The sequence below is a fragment of the Capricornis sumatraensis genome, chromosome 20 (genome assembly GCF_032405125.1).
Source record: "Capricornis sumatraensis isolate serow.1 chromosome 20, serow.2, whole genome shotgun sequence".
NCBI classification, from domain to species: domain Eukaryota; kingdom Metazoa; phylum Chordata; class Mammalia; order Artiodactyla; family Bovidae; genus Capricornis; species Capricornis sumatraensis.
The window spans coordinates 26,952,552-26,960,151 of NC_091088.1; the positions used below are offsets into that span (position 1 = coordinate 26,952,552).

General features: G+C 44.6%; 1 pseudogene; it reads left to right on the top strand.

Moving 5' to 3' along the window:
• Positions 1-322: 322 nt before the first annotated feature.
• On the top strand, positions 323-1,042 carry LOC138097163 (CTD nuclear envelope phosphatase 1 pseudogene; annotated as a pseudogene).
• Positions 1,043-7,600: the final 6,558 nt, after the last annotated feature.

Sequence of the window (7,600 nt, forward strand, 5' to 3'; positions counted from 1 at the left end):
ACCCCACTGTAGCCCACCCTGTCTCGGCCCGCAACCTTGGCGAAGCCGTCTGTGCCACTCCCCGCCCATGTGGGCCCCTGCGGGCTGCCCACGCCCGTCCCACAGCTCCCCGTTCCGCTGGGCTTTCCCCTCGTCGTGGGTGGCTCTGTAAGCCGCCGGCTCAGCCCGCTCCGCCCGCTCCGTGCCCCTCTCTGCAGCCTCCTCTGCCACTCGGGCGCTCCGTTTCCCCTCCCGGTGGCAGGGGGCTGCCCCCAGGGGCCTGGCGGAGCTGGGCCGCGGGGGCCTTGAGGGCCCCGGGGCTGGCAGTGCCGGGGTCATCGGGATGATGCGGACTCAGTGTCTGCTGGGGCTGCGCACGTTCGTGGCCTTCGCCGCCAAGCTCTGGAGCTTCTTCATTTACCCTTTGTGGAGGCAGATCCACACGGTAATTCAGTACAGAACTGTTCGATGCGACATCCTTCCCTTATCTCCTGTGTCCCGGAATCGGCTAAGCCAGGTGAAGAGGAAGATCCTGGTGCTGGACCTGGATGAGACACTTATTCACTACCATCATGATGGGGTCCTGGGGCCCACAGTCCGGCCTGGAAGGCCTCCTGACTTCATTCTCAAGGTGGTAATGGACAAACATCCCGTCCGGTTTTTTGTACCTAAGAGGCCCCATGTGGATTTCTTCTTGGAAGCAGTGAGCCAGTGGTAGGAGCTGATGGTGTTCACAGCAAGCATGGAGATTCATGGCTGTGCTGTAGCAGATGAACTGGATAATAGCAGAAGCATTCTCAAAGGAGATACTACAGACAGCACTGCGCTTTGGAACTGGGCAGCTACATCAAGGACCTCTCTGTGGTCCACAGTGACCTCTCCAGCATGGTGATCCTGGATAACTCCCCAGGGGCTTACAGGAGCCATCCAGACAATGCCATCCCCATCAAAGCCCAGGGATACCGCCCTTCTCAACCAGATTCCAATGCTGGATGCCCTCAGGTTCACCGCTGATGTTGGTTCTGTGCTGAGCCGAAACCTTCACCAACATAGGCTTTGGTGACAGCTGCTCCCCCTCCACCTGAGCTGCGGTGGAGGGGAAGGGGAGGGTGAGCCCTCGGGATGCCATCTGATGCCCTGTCCAATGGTGAGGACTGCCTGGGCAGGGTCTGCCCCCTTCCCAGCCCTCCCTGCCCTGGGAGCCTTGCACTCCCTACGGAGTCTGGATGGACACAAGGACCAGATTCTGAAGCAGCCTCACTCTAACTCTGTGTTCACACTCCCGGAAACCCCAGACTGGGACATAAGGGGAGACCTAGGAGAGCCACAGCAGCGTCTGGTGGAGAAACACGCCTGGCCAGAGTGAGACAGACATTCGGTAATCCGGGAGGCTCAAAAGAGAAGCCAAACCAGCTTTGTTGTGATTTGATTGTTTTAAAACGCTTGTACAAAACTGATCTAATTCTTCACTCCAAGGGCTGGGCTGTGGGTGGGAAACTGGGATTTGGGGCCACTGGACTTCCCCCAAACTTGTCCTCTCCCTGACTTTCCCTCTATTTGCCTTTCCTCCTAGATTCCCTCAGATCTGTAACCAGCTTTCTCTCTCTTTTTTCCTTTCCTCTCTTTTAAACCATGCATTATAACTTTGAAACCAAATAATAATAATAAATTTAAATTTTAAAAAATTTGCATACAGATTCCAGGACTCCCCCTTTAACCCACGGATTGGATTCTTCAGAGGAGAATCCAAAAATCTATAAAATCTGTATGCCTCCCCAAGGTAACTTGTCAGGCAAATTGGAGAAATATACAAGACTGGTTTCACAGGTGTGTGAGCCATGCAGCTGAACAGAGCTCTGAGTTCAGCGGGGGTCCTTGCTCTTGGTTTACTCCACTGCTGTCTTCCCCTTGAAATTCTTCATAATTTTTAGAAATCCCACCTTATCCTTGAAGCCAATCACAATCCCCCTTCTATGCAAGGATGTGCTAGACTTCAACCCAGGCCCCTTATTAACATGCACTTGTTCTGACTTCATCGTGAGCTCCCTTTTCCTGTGTGTTCAATGAACTTTCAAGTCATCTGCAAGCTCCTTGCGATTGTAGGCTTTGCCAAAGTCGATCTCTTTTCATGGTCTCAGCACACCCATGCCCACAGTCACCAGATTGGAAGTGTAGAGATCCCCACACCCACGGGGAAATTCCAGAATTATCCCATTGTCCTATCTCTACTTCTAGAATATCCAGACTCAGCTTCTCACATCCTCGCTGGACCTCCTCTTATACTGACTTTTCTTGACCCACATCTTCCTTGACTTTAAACCTTTGTCCCTTGTACATCGCACAAACAAAACAGAGTGGCCACAGCCAGGCTCTCTGAGTATTCTTCTCTCCTCCTATCAGAAGAACACTATCAGACAGCATGAACTAGCTCTTAGTCACATGGAGTGCCCCTCAGTCCCTAGCAAAGTGCCTTGTGCATTGTAGGGTCCCCAAACTGCTATCAGAGTGTTAATTCCAATGTGTTCAATGTCAGAGAATTAACATAAAGAAGGAAGGCAGTATGGAGAGTGTTCTTCATAGTAAAATTGGAAATGCTTTCTTTGTGTAGACGTTGCCTCTCTGACAAGGGTCTATTTATGCTTGGAAAATTAGGACATGGTCTACCCTGGTCTCTTCATGCATATTGTGAAATAGCATTATTGAGAGAGAGAGAGATGGCGTTCAGAGTGTGCTCCAGTCTACAAAGGAAGAAATTCCAGCTCATCATAAAGTATGAGTGTGGAATTGTTGTTGTTGTTATTTCCGCTAAATAGAAGCTCCCAAATTCTAGATGAGCAAACATTTCCTGGAAAACCAGCACTCAACAAAACAAAACAAAACAAAACCCTGATTGGTTGTGTTGGTCAATTTCTATGGAGTAAATATCCCCACTACAGCCAATTTCAAGCTACCCTGGGTTTTACAATTGACTTGCAGAATTTCCAAAGCTTGCATCAATCAGGACAAGCCAGTTCCAGCACCCCGTTTTGCAAACAACTGTCCCTGGTGCTGTGAAAAATACAAGCCCCTTTCCCTGACCTCAGTAAGCCTATAATCTAGTGGAGACACAGACACACTCTCTTTGATAAATTGCTTTATTTTTCCTAGAGAAATATGCATCAGCCTTGGTACTGAATATTTACTGATATTTGGAACACATCAGGGTATATGCAATGAGTTTCCCAAAGATTTGATTCTCAGAGATTGATAGGCTGCCAATTTGTAACAATGCAGCTATAATATTATCTGCTTTAAATGTTCTACCTTATTACATTCTCAAAACCCTCATTCTAATAGAGTTCTTGGGTAATTGTTTTTCAACATGAAAGCATTTGTGCTAGACACAACTAGTCTTTCAAGACATTTAAAGACCATTAGCAAAAAAATAAGTTCCCACTCCAACAGAAATTCTTTTGATGGAACAAGATAAATTCCTCTATTTGCTCTCAGATTTTGCATTATTTATGAACAAATCACATGGGGAGGAGGCAACAAATAGAGATGAAAGCATGTTTCAGGAACACACACTGATGTTATGTACCGCACATACTGAAAATACTCAGCTGTTCTTTAGTCAGATGTGTAAAATGACATCTTGATAACACAGCTCACTCAGTACTGAAACTAGTAAAGAACCTGCAGAGATTTCTGTCACCATAATGGGTGAAATCTTTAGGATTTGGGTTTGTCTTGCAAGCAAATTCTAGGAGAAAAACCAAGACTAAAAGTCAGAATGAGAAGAGGTTTCCTTTAGCAAGTATCCTTAAGAGCAAGCTGTTCTTTGATGACAAGTCCTATAAAGGCAGAGGTCCCCAACCTTTGGGGTCTAATTCCTGATGACCTGAGGTGGACCTGATGTAATAATAATAGAAATAAAGTGCACAATAAATGTGATGCACTCGAATCATCCCGAAACCATCTACCACCACCACCACCCACACCGACTGTGGAAAAATAGTTGCTGTTGTTTGGTCACTAAGCTGTGTCCAACTCTGTGACCCCATGAACTTTAGCATGCCAGGCTTCCCCATCCTTCACTGTCTCCCAGAGTTTGCTCAAACTCATGTCCACTGAGTCAGACAGAGGTTCATAACATTGTACAAGAGATGGTGACCAAAACCATCCCAGAGAGAAAGAAATGCAAGCAGGTAAAATGGTGGTGTGAGGAGGCCTTACAAATAGCTAAGAAAAGAAGAGGACCAAAAGGCAAAGGAGAAAGGTAGAGATATACCCAGCTGAACACAGAGTTTCAGAGAATAGAAAGGAGAGATAAGAGAGCCTTCTTAAATGAACAGTGCAAAAAAATAGAGGAAGACGTCAGAATGGGGAAGACTAGGGATCTCTTCAAGAAAATTGGAGATACCAAGGGAACAATTCATGCAAAGATGGACACAATAAAGGACAGAAACCTTTATTTCTGTCCTTTTTTAATTAGGTCCTTCCTAAAAGGACCTAAAAGAAGCCAAATAGATTAAGAGGTGGCAAGAATATATGGAAGAACTGTACAAAAAAGTCTTAATGACCCAGATAACCATGGTGTAGTAGTTACTCACCTGGAGCCAGACATCCTGGACTGTGAAGTCAAGGGGGCCTTGGGAAGCATTACTAGGAACAAAGCAAGTGGAGGTGATGGAATTCCAACTGAGCTAGTGAAAATACTAAAAGATGATGCTGTTAAAGTGGAAAAATTATCTTCTGCAAAACCAGTCCCTGGTGCCAAAAAAGTTGGGGACCACTGCATAAGGATTCAAGGTCTAAACAATGAAATTGAAGGAATGCCATGTTCAATGGAGCTCATTTTGAATTTGGCTACTAGTTTTCTTCTTTCAAACTATGATCATTTTTTTTCTTTCCTGTTGTGGCCACCAATCTCTCCCTCCCTCTCTCTCTCTCTCAGCTTCTGCATCTCTTTCCAATTGGGAATGCATTCTTCTGTGACCCTAAAACTTCTATAACTTCTATCTATCTCCATCCAAGACAGGCCTCCCACAGCCTTTATTATCAGCTTGGGAAAGCAAACAAGTCCATGAGGCTTTGTTGCCACACATCCATGCATGGATTCAAATTCCTTCTCCATCTTCCCTCCATCTCCTGCATTCCACTAACTGACTCCATTGAGTAAGTTTCTCAGCCTTCTGAAGAAGTTTTCCCATCTCTCAAATGGGTACACTGTACCCATTCATAACACATGTTTTTAATTATCCAGCTCAAATATCTTGCCAGCCACAGGGAATCTCTCCCACATCTTGTTTTTCAATAGACTCCACTAGGTGAGTACTTCTTCATCCTCACCAAACTGAGCCTACTTGAGGCAGCCTCCATTCATATTCATTCATCACAGTCACCTTTGAGTGCTGACCAACACTGGAACAACGAATTGTGCTTTGTATGCTGGAACATGCTTAAGGAGACGTAGCATGTCTGTCTTTCTCACTGCTCTATGGTTCCGTATAGTGCTAACAAAAGCAAACCTACAAGAAGTATTTGTTAGATGAAGAACAAGCACCGAAGTAATAGCTCAATTAATACAGTTTGTAAGAAATGATGCATAAATCAATGGTGACCCATTGCAAGTTCTTGAATGTTCTTGTGCACGATTGTATGCCTGGTGTTTAGCATGATCATGCTTAGTAAATGATTAGCAAGCAAATTAATCAGTGGATAAGCCAGGAGCCTTGTATCTCCTATTGCTCTAAGGAAGGCAACTTGAACTGCCAAATTACCTCTGGAATGTGTGAGTTCAGTTCAGTTTAGTTCAGTCACTCAATCATGTCTGACTCTTTGCAACCTCATGGCCTGCAGCACACCAGGCCTCCCTGTCCATCACCAAATCCCGGAGTTTACTAAACTCATGTCCATTGAGTCAGTGACGCCATCCAACCATCTCATCCTCTGTTGTCCCCTCCTCCTCCTGCCATCAATCTTTCTCACCATCAGGGTGTTTTCAAATGAATCAGTTCTTCACATCAGGTGGCCAAAGAAGTTTCAGCTTCAACATCAGTCCTTCCATTGAATATTCAGGACTGTTTTCCTTTAGGATGGACTGGTTGGATCTCCTTGCAGTCCAAGGGACTCTCACGAGTCTTCTCTAACACCACAGTTCAAAAGGATCAACTCTTTGGTGCTCAGCTTTCTGTATAGTCCAGCTCTCACATCCATACATGACTACTGGAAAAACCATGGTTTTGACTAAATGGACCTTTGTTGGCAAAGTAATGTCTGCTTTTTAATATGCTGTCTAGGTAGGTCATAACTTTTCTTCAAAGGAGCAAGCATCCTTTAATTTCATGGCTGCAGTCACCATCTGCAGTGATTTTGGAGCCCAGAAAAATAAAGTCAGGCACTGTTTCCACTGTTTTCCCATCTATTTGCCATGAAGTGATGGGACCAGATCCCATGATCTTAGTCTTCTGAATGTTGAGTTTTAAGCCAACTTTTTCACTCTCCTCTTTAACTTTCATCAAGAGGCTCTTTAGTTCTTCACTTTCTGCCATAAGGGTGGTGTCATCTGCATATCTGAGGTTATTGATATTTCTCCTGGCAATCTTGATTCCAGCTTGTGCTTCATCCACTCCAGCATTTCTCATGATGTACTCTGCATACAACTTAAATAAGCCTTGACATACTTCTTTCCCAATTTGGAACCAGTCTGCTGTTCCATGTCCAGTTCTAACTGTTGCTTCTTGACCTGCATCCAGATTTCTCAGAGGGCAGGTTAGGTGGTTTGGTATTCCCATCTCTTAAAGATTTTCCACAGTTTGTTGTGATTCACACAGTCAAAGGTTTTGGCATAGTCAAAAAAGCAGAAGTAGATGTTTTTCTGGAACTTTCTTGTTTTTTCAATGAGCCAATGGATGTTGGCAATTTGATCTCTGGTTCCTCTGCCTTTTCTAAATCCAGCTTGAACATCTGTAAGTTCCCAGTTCACATACTCTTAAAGCCTGGAGAATTTTGAGCATTACTTTGCTATTGTGTGAGATGAGTACAATTGTGCAGTAGTCTGAGCATTCTTTGGCATTGCCTTTCTTTGGGATTGGAATGAAAATTGACCTTTTCCAGTCCTGTGGTCATTGCTGAGTTTTCCAAATTTGCTGACATATTGAGTGCAGCACTTTCACAGCGTCATCCTGCAGGATTTGAAATAGTTCAACTGGAATTCCATCACCTCCACTAGCTTTGTTTGTAGTGATGCATCCTAAGGCCCACTTGACTTCGCATTTCAGGATATCTGGCTCTAGGTGAGTGATCACACCATCATGTTATCTGGGTCATGAGGACCTTTTTTGTATAGTTCTTCTGTGTATTCTTGCCACCTCTTCTTAATATCTTCTGCTTCTGTTAGGTCCATACCATTTCTGTCCTTTATTGTGCCCATTTTTGCATGAAATGTTCCCTTGGTATCTCAAATTTTCTTGAAGAGATCTCTAGTCTTTCCCATTCTATTATTTTCCTCTATTTCTTTGCACTGATCACTGAGGAAGGCTTTCTTACCTCTCCTTGCTATTCTTTGGAGCTCTACATTCAAATGGGTATGTCTTTTATTTTCTCCTTTGCCTTTAGCTTTTCTTCTTTTCTCAGCTAT